General features: G+C 36.4%; 1 long non-coding RNA gene across 1 annotated transcript in view; it reads right to left on the bottom strand.

Moving 5' to 3' along the window:
* The window catches only part of LOC127370681 (uncharacterized), a 123,223-nt gene that overhangs the window by 63,889 nt on the left and 42,745 nt on the right, over window positions 1-16,589 (bottom strand). The window contains exon 2 of the long non-coding RNA XR_007886268.1: window positions 9,319-9,493. This is a non-coding gene — a long non-coding RNA (uncharacterized LOC127370681). The remainder of the gene's footprint in view (window positions 1-9,318; window positions 9,494-16,589) is intronic.

A 16,589-nucleotide genomic window follows, 5' to 3' on the forward strand; every position in this document is an offset into this window, starting at 1 on the left:
AGCAGTATATTTACCTGAGGCGGCTGTCAGAATAAAAGCCATACTTGCCTGATTACGTTATTGAAGGTGGCCTAGTTTAAGTTCAGTTTTTTCTTTCAATTCTTGAGTTTCATACTTTCCTGAACAGTCGTATGCTCTTGAACATGCATATGCCTCAGAACAATATGCTTCAGCAATATAATCTGTAATATTTGACCGATCTACAGGCTTCATTAGGAACACGTGTGCAATCTAATGCAATCCAATACAACAGTTCTGCCATAAAGTCTATTTTTACGAAGCTTATACATTTTTGGTTTTTGTTGACATTGTCAGAAAGGTGATAATTCTACTTTATGTTCATTATTGAGTTCATAGTGGTAGTGTACTGGACTCGAGTGCATTATATTGAGCAGAGATCCATGTACTTTTGTCCAATCCATTAACATATTTGAGGGGGACAAAATATTAACACTTTTCAATATATTGCACTCCATTACACCAGCACCACCCAGCCACCCAGTACAACCTCAATAATAAACATAAAGTATAATTATTTATTCACTCATTTCATATTTTTGTAGGACAGCAACATTGAGTCCCGAAGAGAAGTTGTGATCAGAGGCCTCACTCTCTACATTGGTGAAAACACTGGAGAGTTAATCAAGGACTACCAGGTAAAGAAAATATAACTCTGATTCAAAGCCCTGTCAATATGAGACAAGTTTGTTCAAAAATAGCTGTTTGCAAATGATAATTTGACAAGATTTTTTAGTAGATTTTTAATAATGTGCCTATGTAGAAATTATTGGGATTTGATTTGATTCATTTAATTGTATTAAAATGCCCTACACATGAAGGACACAAAGTACAATCGAGGATAAAAAACACTAAGTCCAGGACTTATTTCCATTGTGGTCTTCATAAATATTTTAGCGTCTAATTATTAAAACTGCTGCAGTGAAACATGGAAAATCATCACAGATATCTAGAGACTACTTGTACTCTATGTACAAGAATATCCTGGGGTTTGCTGATGACTGCGGCTAACAATTGGATTTGATTATTTTATGGAATTTTGAAGATTGGAATCTATTGGAATATGATTTTGCTTTGCTATATGATTATTAAAAACGCTGTAGTGAAAGAACAAGAAAGTAATGACTGATGTATAACCATTTATAGAATTATGTAGCTAACAGAACCAAATATATGATACTTTTTATATAAAGCTGCATTGCTTTATTGAATGAGCGAAAGATGATTTCTCCAACAATAGGTCTTAAATTGACTTAAAATGGCCTTAAATGGCATTTAATTGAACTCTGTGATACCTGTAGACACCCTTGCTAAGGTACAATACTACTCAAAACTACCACAACAATCTGATCTTCTGTTTGGAGAGGGAACAAAGAGTTATGCATCCTTCACATTACTATACTGTACAATAAATTTTAAAATTAAAAGTTTTAATCTCTCTGGTGTATTTCACAGGTTTTCGATGACGACGATGCAGCAGCTGTCCAAGAAGCCATTACTACATTTGTCCTCGGCATCTTTGTGGTCAGCAAAGCCAGGGATGGTCTTCCCAAGCAAGCTGGAATAGCCATTGAGGGAGCAGAAGCCCTTTTGGTATCCCAGATATGGCACATGATTGCACCTAGCTGATGGGCCTTATCTATGCCTTGGAACTAAGCAACTAACTAACAAAAGATTTTCCTCCAAAGTCCATGATCTCAAGGTCTGTTTGCATGCTTAAAAGCCATACAGATGGTGTTGAAGGTGTAGGCTTTGAGTGAGCTCACTCTTTAGTTTTACAGTTAGTTTTACACTGCACATTCTGAGGTTCTCCCAATGCACTCTCTCAGGTTACACTACTTTTTTTTTTATTCTATGATGCTGGAAAATATTTAATTTGATTGAATTTGATGATGCTGGCGCATGCTTTATTTTGTTATGTATTGTGAAATCTATCTGTTCTTCCACAAGAGGCAGAGAAACCATGCAGAACTGGAAATTTCTTTACTACATTTTTAAATTTTGAGAGCTGCTGAATTTTGGTTTTTTTTTTTGCCTTATCAATGTATCTGAATGTAGCTGTGAATTTGAATGTAGCTGTTTTGACAGCTAGGATTTCATTTTGTTGTGATGTTCTGACCTCTATGAAAGGCTGTCAGTGGGGTTCTGATAGCATGTCTTGTGCTGACGGCAATTATCCCTTCACTGTTCATGACTCTGTGGAATGGAGCTCATATTTTATTGTCAAATAAATGTGTTTATTTGAGCTAAACAACTTCCAAGTCTTGTTTTGGGTTAAGATGCATAATTATACCTGAGATTGTTTGACTCATGTGGGTGTTGTTCATAGTATACAGTGTGATAAATCGATTTGTAGTTTGGTCCATACAATGTAAGAAAATGGTGAAAAATCAATCACTGTTTCCCAAATCCCAAGATGCAACCTAATATGTCTTGTTTTGTCCTGATCAACAGTCCACAATTTAAAACTTTCATATCAGAGAATCTGGGATTTTTCTTCTTAAAAAAATGACTCATAGAAAATTATCAAAATTGTTGACGATTAATTTAGTTGTTAGCAACTAATTGATTAATCAACTAATCGTTGCAGCTCCTGTCTATTTATCAGTAGCGTCAACACTTGGCTCCACGGCAGCATATCTTGACATGTGATAAGATGGTAAATGGTAAATGGACCTGTACTTGTATAGCGCCTTTCTAGTCTTCCGACCACTGAAAGCGCTTTTACACTACGTGCCACATTCACCCCTTTCACACACATTCACTCAGTGATGGCAAAGCCCATCGAACAGAAACTAACATTCATACACACTCACACATCACGGCATCGGGAGCAATTTGGGGTTCAGTATCTTGCTCAGGGATACTTCGACATGACACTCGGCGACACGAGCCACAGCCGCCCCCATAAGAGGATTGTAATTTCCAACACATAGATGACACATACTTAACTTTTTAAGAAGACCAAGCGTGATACAAAATATTGTGCCTGATCTACTTAAAAGGTAAGGCAACTTTTGCATCAGATTATTATGTAGATAATGCAAGGCTAGTCTTTGTATAGGCTACTTAATTTCTTGAATGTAAGAAATGAGTTTTGGAAGTAAAGTCTACTTCATTTAGTAAGTAAAGTCAACTTAGCTTAATTAAATAGACTTCTACTTAAACTAAGTTGACTTTACTTGATAAATTAATATTGACTTTACTTGCAAAACTCATTTCTTGCACACAAGAAATTAAGTAGCCTATACAAAGACTAGCCTTGCTTTATCTACATAATAATGTCATGCAAAAAGTTGCCTTACCTTTTTAAGTAGATCAAGCTCAATATTTTTATCAGTGAAGGCAAAATTCAAGAATTCTGAGATTAACCCTAGCAGGGTTAAATACTTTATTAGAAACAATAGCATGTAAAACAATTTTGTAGTTAAATCCTGAAACGAATCATTTTTGGCCATAAAAGGAAACGTGATCTTTTTTTTTTTTCCGTAATGTGATTTGTATTATATTTTGTATTATATGTGCAATTATATTTATTTGTACACTTAAAATAATCTGTGCAGTTATCTCTGGGCAATGTTCCTTTTACAATATCAGTATATAAAAGTATACAAAGTTTATCTCATTTCCAATCTCAATGAGAGCAGACACAGGCTTGCATGTCTGCAGCACAAAGCAAACCAGGTAGTAATAACAGCCGAAAACACTCCTCAAATGCCGTCACACACGTATCATAGACGGTGAATTAACAGTTAGTTCAGGGACTCTGTCCAAGTTCAGTCTGAGTCCCTGTGTAATAAGATGCATAATTGAAAATACCTGTACACCAGTATAAAGGGCTAATCTGATGAGCCCATTATATCAGAGAGCTGTCTTCCATGGGATCCACCCTGTTGCACCCCCTCAATCTGCAGAAGCCCACAACCACACTGCTCACACTGACTGTAGATACTGACTTTTGCTCGTACTACATGTCATAGTTCTGGAACTCTGAGATTAAAGCCAGAATTCTATAACTCTGAGATCAAAGCCAAAATTATATAACTCTGAGATCAAAGGCAAAATTCAAGAATTCTGAGATTAACCCTAGCAGAAACTTTTTTAATTTTATTTTAAATACTTTATTAGAAACAATAGCATGTAAAAAAAATTGTAGTTAAATCCTGAAACGAACCATTTTTGGCCATAAAAGGAAACGTGATCATTTATTAACAAAAGTCATTGCATACTATTTTAGAAGTTACCTGGTTAACTGAGTAATCCTGCTTGGTTCACTACAACCCACCTAGTCTCTAGTTTTTGGAAGGCTGGTGTCTGACTGATATACAAAACCAAAGCTTCCCGGCAATTTCCCATGAATAGTGGGCTACTTTCCTTTATTTTGGGCAAAAATAAATGTGGGCACTTGCAATAAACTGAATTGTGTGGCTTTTTAAAAAAAAAAATTTGTTTTGACTTGTATTATATTTTGTATTATATGAGCAATTATATTTATTTTTACACTTACAATAATCTGTGCAGTTATCTCTGAGCAATGTTCCTTTTACAATATCAGTAAATACAAGGTGTATGTAGTAATTTTGTGTATCTTGAACTGCTGTAACAAATGTTTTTAGCTGGTGTGGAATCAATAAAGTTTATCTTATCCTGTCTTATCTCAAAATTCCACATCACATTTTTTTGACAAAGTAAGCAGGAAAGAGTTTAGAGTCACTTAATTTGCATCTGTGGAATTCAGCAAGTGAAACTAAAAGATTTATTATGAAATATTTTCCATCTTAAGTCAAATACACCAAAGAAGCATCCCAGAAACACTTTTATTATTCTTATGCTTTATTGAAAAGCATAAACCTCTCACAGTGGTATCAGATGATTTTTACTGAGTGAGTAAGGGACCATGGGACCAAGTGGTGTGGGACTCTGGGAATTTGATATTTACTACTTGTATAGCATACCATTCCAGTCAAAGAACTGACCAACAAGTAGGATGTTAAACTTATTTTTGGAGAGAGTGAAAGTTTGAAAGTTTTCCACGAGGAATAACTCTGTTTCCCTGCTCCGCTCCCCTCCGACGACCCAGGAAGCTAACTTTATGCTACCAAGGCTGCTGCTGCAAAATGACGTTACAATTTCTTATTTGACAGTCAGTTATTAATTTGCACATTTCCCCATCATGCAGTGTGCGGCTTGTATTTGAAAGTAAATTTACGTTTAAATTGCAAATATTCAGCATGTTCAGTGTTTTAGTGTTTGAAATGTGTTCAGAACAAGCTGCTTTATGTTGGTCGTCTAATTGTAATTTTGTGCTGATATATAATTTGAAACCATGACTCTAAAGACTGTTGCTGAACACTCATAAGCCCTGCTCTTCTGATATGAGAACTAAATGAACCATGTTGAACAGTCATTCAATGATGATTTTTGTATCTTGTTGATCAAATATGATATCAACCTCCCTTGTGAGACTGACTGATACACATGGCTAAAATTTTACATCCTCACACCTTCAGGGCCATAAGGTGTTGAAGATTTGTCTCTTTTCCACTCAATAAATCCTCATTCTTGTAAAATATCTAAGTTAAATATCTGATGGTGTCGGGCAGCCATGAAATGAGCTACAGCCAATGAGAGCAGACACAGGCTCACATCTCTGCAGCACCAAGCAGCAAACCAGGTAGTATTAGAACAAGCTGCTTTATGTTGGTTGGCAAAGTGTAATTTTTGTGCTGGTTCATAATTTGAAACCATGACTTAAAAGACTGTTGCTGAACACTCCCAAGCCCCGCTGTTCTGATGTGAGAACTGTCAGTCAATGATGATGATGCTTGACGTTGATCAAATATGAAATAAACCTTCTTACTGAGACTTACTGATACACCTGGCTCAAATTTTACATCCTCACACCTTCAGGGCCACGAGGTGTCAGTGGAATATGTACTGCTGGTGCACTGGGGCCCATCTGATCACAAGGGCCCTAGGAGGACAGCGGATGTCATGTCCATGGGTGGGCCCTTATACTGTCAATGGTGGTTTTTAGTTTTAACCATGAGTGAGAAGGCTGTTGGTTTCACGTCCTTTCTGATGTGAGAAGCAAATGTTGTGCAGTCGTTCATGATTGACGGACTCTGATCAAACATGATATCACGTATACCACTGACACCTTGTGACCCGAAGGTATGAGGATGTAAAATTTGAACCATGTGTATCAGTCAGTCTCAGATTGCCCCGGAGTTACAAATGCACAGTTGCATGCATCATATTTGATCAACATCAAGTCACCAGAAATCATCATTGACTGACTGTACAACATGGTTCATTTAGTTCTCACATGAGAAAGGACGTGAAACAAACAGCCATCTCACTCATGGTTAAGGTCTGAGTGTCTGTGTAATGAGATGCATAATTGAAAATACCTGTACACCAGTATAAAGGGCAAATCTGATGAGCCCTTTATATCAGAGAGCTGTCTTCCATGGGATCCACCCTGTTGCACCCTCTCAATCTGCAGAAGCCCACAACCACACTGCTCACCCTGACTGTAGATACTGACTTTTGCTCGTACTACATGTCATAGTTCTGGAACTCTGAGATTAAAGCCAGAATTCTATAATTCTGAGATCAAAACAAAAATTCTATAACTCTGAGATCAAAGGCAAAATTAAAGAATTCTGAGATCAAAGCCAAAATTCTATAACTCTGAGATCAAAGGCAAAATTCAAGAATTCTGAGATCAAAGCCACAATTATATGAGTCTGAGATCAAAGCCAAAATTATATAACGCTGAGATCAAAGGCAAAATTCAAGAATTCTTAGATTAACCCTAGCAGATTTTTTTATTTTTTTAAAAAATACTTTATTAGAAACAATACTATGTAAAACAATGTTGTAGTTTAATCCTGAAACTAATAATTTTTGGCCACAAAAGGAAACATGTGATAATTTATTGACAAAAGTCATGGCATACTATTTTAGAAGTTACCTGGTTAACTGAGTAATTCTGCTTGGTTCACTACAACCCACCTAGAACCCACCTAGTCTATAGTTTTTGGAAGGCTTTGGGACCACAAAGGCAATATTCAAGAATTCTGAGATCAAAGCAAAAATTCTATAGTTCTGAGATCATAGGCAAAATTCTATAACTCTGAGATCAAAGGCAAAATTCAAGAATTCTGAGATCAAAGGCAAAATTCTATAATTCTGAGATCAAAGGCAAAAGTCTAGAACTCTGAGATCAAAGCCAAAATTCTATAACTCTGAGATCAAAGCCAATATTCTATAACTCTGAGATCAAAGGCAAAATTCAAGAATTCTGAGATCAAAGCCAAAATTCTATGATTCTGAGATCAAAGCCAAAATTACATAACTCTGAGATCAAAGGCAAAATTCAAGGATTCTGAGATCAAAGCCAAAATTCTGTAACTCTGAGATCAAAGGCAAAATTCAAGACTTCTTAGATTAACCCTAGCAGATTTATTTATTTTTTCAAAAATACTTTATTGGAAACAATAGCATGTAAAACAATGTTGTAGTTAAATCCTGAAACGAATAATTTTTGGCCACAAAAGGAAACGTGATAATTTATTGACAAAAGTCATGGCATACTATTTTAGAAGTTACCTGGTTAACTGAGTAATTCTGCTTGGTTCACTACAACCCACCTAGAACCCACCTAGTCTCTAGTTTTTGGAAGGCTTTGGGACCACAAAGGCAAAATTCAAGAATTCTGAGATCAAAGCAAAAATTCTATTGTTCTGAGATCAAAGCCAAAATTCTATAACTCTGAGATCAAAGGCAAAATTCAAGAATTCTGAGATCAAAGGCAAAATTCTATAATTCTGAGATCAAAGCCAAAATTCTATAACTCTGAGATCAAAGCCAAAATTCTGTAATTCTGAGATCAAAGGCAAAATTCAATAAGATCTTGAACTGCTGTAACAAATGTTTTTTCTATAATTCTGAGATCAAAGCCAAAATTCTATAATTCTGAGATCAAAGGCAAAATTCTATAACTCTGAGATCAAAGCAAGCCAAAATTCTATAACTCTGAGATCAAAGGTAGAATTCAAGAAGATAATGAACTGCAGTAACAAATGTTTTTTCTATAATACTGAGATCAAAACCTAAATTCTATAATTCTGAGATCAAAGGCAAAATTCTATAACTCTGAGATCAAAGGCAAAATTCAAGGATTCTGAGACCAAAGCCAAAAGTCTATAACTCTGAGATCAAAACCAAAATTCTACAACTCTGCACTGAAAAAGTGATTGAGCATTTGTAAAAATAACCTTAATGAAATCTGTGAAATTAACAATAAAAATCTGTTTGCATCTTTACATGAAAATGTATCGTCTGAAATTAATATGAATTTGTTCAAAATACAATATATTGAGTATTTTTTCATTTACAAGCGTTACTTAGTTATCCCAGTCGATCTTCTCAAGTACAAACACTCAACAAACAATAAACTTGTTTCATTTACGTTGTTCCGTAATCCCGCCAACTGACACTTGCATTCTGGGTACCTCCTGCATGAAAACAGCAGAGTGCCACATTTCCAGAGGCCGAGCTTATGGTTGAGTCGACTGAACTTTAAGGTAAGAATACATTTTGCTAAGTAGCTGGTTAGATTAGACATTACTGTCTTTTCAGTTTTCAGAATGTTGTATGTGGTTTTTCTGTGTCGTGGCTCCGAACGCCAGCCAACAGGACCGCCAGAAATTAGACGGCGCCAGCCTGTTGGGGTGCTAGTTTCTAGTTTTCATAACGCTGTAGAGTCTTTTCGTTTAATTTGAAGATGAACGTTAGCAAGTGGCTTTACTCGAGGCCTCGTGTGTGACGTTAAATTGCACCAAAAATCCACCGGGTCCCTCTGCCGCCCGTTGCGTGGTCCGTCCTGCACGCGACTTCAAAACCTACCGGGAGCGTTTCAGAAGCGAGCGTTTAATTCAATTTCAATTCAATTCAATTTTATTTGTATAGCGCCAATTCATAACAGAAGTTATCTCAGGACACTTTTCAAATAGAGCAGGTCTAGACCAAACTCTTTAAAACATTAATTACAGAGACCCAACAGTACCACCATGAGCAAGCACTTGGCGACAAGGGCAAGGAAAAACTGCCTGTTAAAAGGCAGAAACCTAGGACAGATCCTTCGGCTCTAGGTGAGTGGTCGTCTGTCTCGTTGAGAGAGAGAGAGAGAGAGAGACAGACAGACAGACAGACAGGTGCACAGCAACAACAGTATTGGCAATGGCAATCTAGCAGGACCATGGCAGGAGGCTCCACCAGGATTGATAAGACCTGCGAGACGAGAAAGCACAAGAACTCTGGGGAAGAAGTGAAGTTAGTAACATGCATTAATGGAACATGAATGAGTGCAGAAAGAGAGAGGAAGGGAGGAGCTCAGTGCACCATGGGAAATCCCCCGATAGTCTAGGCCTATAGCAGCATAACTAAGGGATGGTTCAGGACTCATCTGATCCAGCCCTAACTATAAGCTTTATCAAAGAGGAGTGTCTTAAGCCTACTCTTGAATATGGTGAGGGTGTCTGCCTCCCGAACCACAACTGGAAGCTGGTTCCACAGGAGAGGAGCTTGGTAACTGAAGGCTCTGGCTCCTGTTCTACTTTTAGAGACTATAGGAACCACAAGTAGCCCAGCATTCAGAGAACATAGTGTTCTAGTGGGGTAATAGGGTACTATGAGCTCTTTAAGATATGAAGCGGCCTGACCATGAAGAGCATTATAGGTGAGGAGGAGGATTTTAAATTCTATTCTACATTTTACAGGGAGCCAATGCAGAGAAGCTAGTACAGGAGAGATGTGATCTCTTTTTCTAGTTCCTGTCAGTACTCGTGCTGCAGCGTTCTGAATTAATTGGAGCGTTTTAATGGACTTATTGGGGCAACCTGATAATAAAGGGTTGCAGTAATCCAGCCTTGAAGTAACAAATGCATGGATTAGTTTTTCTGCATCTGTCTGTGATAGTATGTGTCTAATTTTTGTAATATTACGTAAATGAAAGAAGGCAGTCCTAGAGGTTTTCTTTATGTGGGAGTTAAATGACAAATCCTGATCAAAGATAATTCCAAGATTCCTGACAGTGGTGCTAGAGGCCAAGTTAATGCCATCTAGAGTAACTATATCTTTAGACAGTGAGTCTCTAAGGTTTTTGGGGCCAAGAACAAGAATTTCGTTTTTTTCTGAGTTTAACATCAGAAAATTGCAGGTCATGCAGGATTTTATGTCCTTAAGATATGTTTGTAATTTAGATTATTGATTAATTTCATCGGGCTTGATTTATAGATATAACTGCGTATCATCTGCATAACAGTGAAAGTTAATGGAGTGATTCCTAATAATGTTGCCTAAAGGGAGCATATATAAAGTAAATAGTATTGGTCCAAGTACAGAACCTTGTGGAACTCCATGACTAACTCTAGTATTTATTGAAGATTCATCGTTAACATGTACAAACTGCGAGCGATCTGATAAATATGACTTAAACCAGCTTAGTGCGGTTCCTTTAATGCCAATTTGATGCTCAAGTCTCTGTAAAAGAATATCATGGTCAATGGTGTCAAATGCAGCACTAAGATCTAATAATACAAGTACAGAGACAAGTCCATCGTCAGAAGCAATCAGAAGGTCATTATTAACTTTAACCAGAGCTGTCTCTGTGCTGTGATGAACTCTAAATCCTGACTGAAAATCCTCAAATAAACTATTGTTATATAGAAAGTCACACAACTCTTTGGCGACTACTTTCTCCAGAATCTTAGAGAGGAAGGGGAGGTTAGAAATCGGTCTATAGTTGGCTAAAACCCCTGGGTCAAGAGTGGACTTTTTAAAAGGGGTTTAATTACAGCTACTTTAAAGGACTGTGGTACATATCCTGATAATAAAGAAAGATTAATCATATCCAGTAAAGAAGTGCCAATTAAGGGAACAACTTCTTTAAGCAGCCAAGTTGGGATCGGGTCTAATAGACAGGTTGATGGCTTCGATGAAGAAATGATTGAAGTTAACTGATGAAGATCGATAGCAGAAAAACAGTCTAAATATATATCTTTACATTAGTAAAAGTCCCTGAACTTGGAGAGCCACTGATAACTGTTGATGGCAGTTGGTGATTCATTTTCTCTCTAATAGTAATAATTTTATTATAGAAGAAGCTCATGAAGTCATTGCTACTTAAGTTTATGGGGATATGTGGCTCAATAGAGTTGTGACTCTCTGTCAGCCTGGCTACAGTGCTGAAGAGGACCCTAGGGTTATTCTTATTTTCTTCTATTAATGCTGAGTAATAGGCTCCTCTGGCATTACGGAGGGCCTTTCTATAAATTTTAAGATTATCTTGCCAAATTGAGCGATATTCTGATAATTTGGAAGAGCGCCATTTCCTTTCAGATTTCCTAGCTATTTGTTTTAACTGGTGGGTTTGGTGGTTGTACCACGGTGCTAGTCTCCTATGTTTTAATAATTTCCTTTTTATAGGAGCGATAGAGTCTAATGTTGATCGTAGTGAGCCTGCAGCACTATCGACAAGATTATCAATTTCAGAGGGACTGAAGTCGTTATAGGACTCTGTTAAATTCAGACATGGCATTGAATTAAACACTGAAGGAATCTCCTCCTTAAATTTAGCTTAAATGTTGCCCGCCAGACTTTGTTTACTTGCTCAGATTTAGCCATTTTCTCGGTGTATGTTCTTCTAAACATGCTTCTACATGTGTAAATATGCTACGTATTTAATAAGTTTTGCTTTTGTCTGTTTTAACGACCGGCAGTTTGCACGGAGTATTTTATTTTGAAAATTCACCGGATTCTCTTTGCTTTTTCTGTGTCTGGCTTCTGCCCGCTTGATTCGGTCTGTATATATTGACGCGTGCTGCTCGCGTCAAGCGTCAAAAATAGGAAATAGTTGATTCTAGTGTAATTTGAAGTTAACATTAGTATGTGGCTGTAAGGAAAAACCACACTCCTGCTATGTTTAAGGCTTGGTTCGAAGCGCTAACGGGATCGCCAGAAATTAGACAACTACACTGGATGAAGGTATCCTTACCAGGTGACTCTACAACTACAGATGAAGGTTTGTAAATACAAACACTTGCTTAATTGTAGTATCGAATGTGGGGCAAAAATTAGATTCACTGTTCACTCATGGGCCTGACAAAAAGTTGGTTATATATATTTTAGGTGTTTAATTCATCCGTATCTAGAACAGCGTGATTTATTAGAACTTTATTGTAAATGTATTTGCAACATGTGTGTGTTACTAGCTGGAGAGAGTTTGCTATTAATTTTTAAAAAACATTACATTTGCTAAAAATGCTTTATTAGTTTACTTTTGCAATTTTGAAAGTCGCACATCTTCCTGTTTTTAAGATTCAAGAGTGTTTTGGGGGCACTTGTTAATTCCCAATTTCAGCCAGGCCCATGCCAAAATTAAACTGCCAAGAAAAACTTTGTTGACTTCATTATATGTGCAAGCTAATGAACACAATGCTTAGCTCATGAAGCTTTGAGAATAAAGGCTAAACTTACCTGATTAACTGTGGGGGGAAAAATTAGCAGTATATTTACCTGAGGCGGCTGTCAGAATAAAAGCCATACTTGCCTGATTACGTTATTGAAGATGGCCTAGTTTAAGTTCAGTTTTTTCTTTCAATTCTTGAGTTTCATACTTTCCTGAACAGTCGTATGCTCTTTAACATGCATATGCCTCAGAACAATAAGCTTCAGCAATATAATCTGTAATATTTGACCGATCTACAGGCTTCATTAGGAACACGTGTGCAATCTAATGCAATCCAATACAACAGTTCTGCCATAAAGTCTATTTTTATGAAGCTTATACATTTTTGGTTTTTGTTGACATTGTCAGAAAGGTGATAATTCTACTTTATGTTTATTATTGAGTTCATAGTGGTAGTGTACTGGACTCGAGTGCATTATATTGAGCAGAGATCCTTGTACTTTTGTCCAATCCATTACCATATTTGAGGGGGACAAAATATTAACACTTTTCAATATATTGCACTCCATTACACCAGCACCACCCAGCCACCCAGTACAACCTCAATAATAAACATAAAGTATAATTATTTATTCTCAAAATTCTCATTTCATATTTTTGTAGGACAGCAACATTGAGTCCCGAAGAGAAGTTGTGATCAGAGGCCTCACTCTCTACATTGGTGAAAACACTGGAGAGTTAATCAAGAACTACCAGGTAAAGAAAATATAACTCTGATTCAAAGCCCTGTCAATATGAGACAAGTTTGTACAAAAATAGCTGTTTGCTGATGATAATTTGACAAGATTTTTTAGTAGATTTTTAATAATGTGCCTATGTAGAAATTATTGGGATTTGATTCATTTAATTGTATTAAAATGCCTTACACATGAAGGACACAAAGTACAATCAAGGATAAAAAACACTAAGTCCAGGACTTATTTCCATTGTGGTCTTCATAAATATTTTAGCGTCTAATTATTAAAACTGCTGCAGTGAAACATGGAAAATCATTACAGACATCTAGAGACTACTTGTACTCTATGTACAAGAATATCCTGGAGTTTGCTGATAACTGCTGCTAACAATTGGATTTGATTATTTTATGGAATTTTGAAGATTGGAATCTATTGGAATATGATTTTGCTTTGCTATATGATTATTAAAAACGCTGTAGTGAAAGAACAAGAAAGTAATGACTGATGTATAACCATTTATAGAATTATGTAGCTAACAGAACCAAATATATGATGCTTTTTATATGAAGCTGCATTGCTTTATTGAATGAGCGAAAGATGATTTCTCCAACAATAGGTCTTAAATTGACTTACAATGGCCTTACATGGCATTTAATTGAACTCTGTGATACCTGTAGACAGCCTTGCTAAGGTACAATACTACTCAAAACTACCACAACAATCTGATCTTCTGTTTGGAGAGGGAACAAAGAGTTATGCATCCTTCACATTACTATACTGTACAATAAATAAGTTTTAATCTCTCTGGTGTATTTCACAGGTTTTCGATGACTACGATGCTGCAGCTGTCCAAGAAGCCATTACTACATTTGTCCTCGGCATCTTTGTGGCCAGCAAAGCCAGGGATGGTCTCCCCAAGCAAGCTGGAATAGCCATTGAGGGAGCAGAAGTCCTTTTTGGTAACTAACTAACAAAAGATTTTCCTCCAAAGTCCATGATCTCAAGGTCTGTTTGCATGCTTAAAAGCCATACAGACGGTGTTGAAGGTGTGGGATTTGAGTGAGCTCACTCTTATCAAGTTTAACAGTTAGTTTTACACTGCACATTCTGAGGTTCCCAATGCACTCTCTCAGGTTACACTACTCGTTTTTTTTATTCTATGATGCTGGAAAATATTTAATTTGATTGAATTTGATGATGGTGGCGCATGCTTGATTTTGTTATCTATTGTGAATTCTATCTGTTCTGCCACAAGAGGCAGAGAAACCATGCAGAACTGGAAATTTCTTTACTACATTTTTAAATTTTGAGAGCTGCTGAATTTTGGTTTGTTTTTTTTGCCTTATCAATGTATCTGAATGTAGCTGTGAATTTGAATGTAGCTGTTTTGACAGCTAGGATTTCATTTTGTTATGATGTTCTGACCTCTAAGAAAGGCTGTCAGTGGGGTTCTGATAGCATGTCTTGTGCTGACGGCAGTTATCCCTTCACTGTTCATGACTCTGTGGAATGGAGTTCATATTTTATTGTCAAATAAATGTGTTTATTTGAGCTAAACAACTTCCAAGTCTTGTTTTGGGTTAAGATGCATAATTATACCTGAGATTGTTTGACTCATGTGGGTGTTGTTCATAGTATACAGTGTGATAAATCGATTTGTAGTTTGGTCCATACAATGTAAGAAAATGGTGAAAACCGCAACCTAATATGTCTTGTTTTGTCCTGATCAACAGTCCACAAATTAAAACTTTCACATCAGAGAATCTGGGATTTTTGTTCTTAAAAAAATGACTCAAAGAAAATTATCAAAATTGTTGACGATTAATTTAGTTGTTAGCAACTAATTGATTAATCAACTAATCGTTGCAGCTCCTGTCTATTTATCAGTAGGGTCAACACTTGGCTCCACGGCAGCATATCTTGACATGTGATAAGATGGTAAATGGTAAATGGACCTGTACTTGAATAGCGCCTTTCTAGTCTTCCGACCACTGAAAGCCCTTTTACACTACGTGCCACATTCACCCTTTCACACACATTCACTCAGTGATGGCAAAGCCCATCGAACAGAAACTAACATTCATACACACTCACACACCGATGCATTGCATCGGGAGCAATTTGGGGTTCAGTATCTTGCTCAGGGATACTTCGACATGACACTCGGCGACACAAGCCACAGCCGCCCCATAAGAGGATTGTAATTTCCAACACATAGATGACACATACTTAACTTTTTAAGTAGACCAAGCATGATATAAAATATTGTGCCTGATCTACTTAAAAAAGGTAAGGCAACTTTTTGCATCAGATTATTATGTAGATAATGCAAGGCTAGTCTTTGTATAGGCTACTTAATTTCTTGAATGTAAGAAATGAGTTTTGGAAGTAAAGTCAACTTAGCTTAATTAAATACTTCTACTCAAACTAAGTTGACTTTACTTGATAAATTAATATTGACTTTACTTGCAAAACGTGATCATTTATTAACAAAAGTCATTGCATACTATTTTAGAAGTTACCTGGTTAACTGAGTAATCCTGCTTGGTTCCCTACAACCCACCTAGTCTCTAGTTTTTGGAAGGCTGGTGTCTGACTGATATACAAAACTAAAGCTTCCCGGCAATTTCCCATGAATAGTGGGCTATTTTCCTTTATTTTGGGCAAAAATAAATGTGGGCACTTGCAATAAACTGAATTGTGTGGCTTTTTTTTTTGTTTTTGTTTTGATTTGTATTATATTTTGTATTATATGTGCAATTATATTTATTTTTACACTTAAAATAATATGTGCAGTTATCTCTGGGCAATGTTCCTTTTACAATATAAGTATATAAAAGGTATAAATAGTCTAAATATGATGCTTATTTTTATTTCTATTATGTCTTGTATTTTTCTATTTCATTTCTTATTTAATGTGTATTTTCTTATTTATTGTAATTTTGTGTATCTTGAACTGCTGTAACAAATGTTTTTAGCTGGTGTGGAATCAATAAAGTTTATCTTATCCTGTCTTATCTCAAAATTCCATATCGCATTGTTTATTTTTTTATAAATCTGAGAGTGACTGACACACATGGCTCAGATTTTACATCCTCACAACTTTGGGACCACAAAGTTTATCTCATTTCCAATCTCAATGAGAGCAGACACAGGCTTGCATGTCTGCAGCACAAAGCAAACCAGATAGTAATAACAGCCGAAAACACTCCTCAAATACCGTCACACACGTATCATATATGGTGAATGAACTGTTAGTTCAGCGACTCTGTCCAAGTTCAGTCTGAGTCCCTTTGTAATAAGATGCATAATTAAAAATACCTGTACACCAGTATAAATGTTTTAAAGAGTTCGGT

Source organism: Dicentrarchus labrax, unplaced genomic scaffold (assembly GCF_905237075.1).
Source record: "Dicentrarchus labrax unplaced genomic scaffold, dlabrax2021, whole genome shotgun sequence".
NCBI lineage: Eukaryota > Metazoa > Chordata > Actinopteri > Moronidae > Dicentrarchus > Dicentrarchus labrax.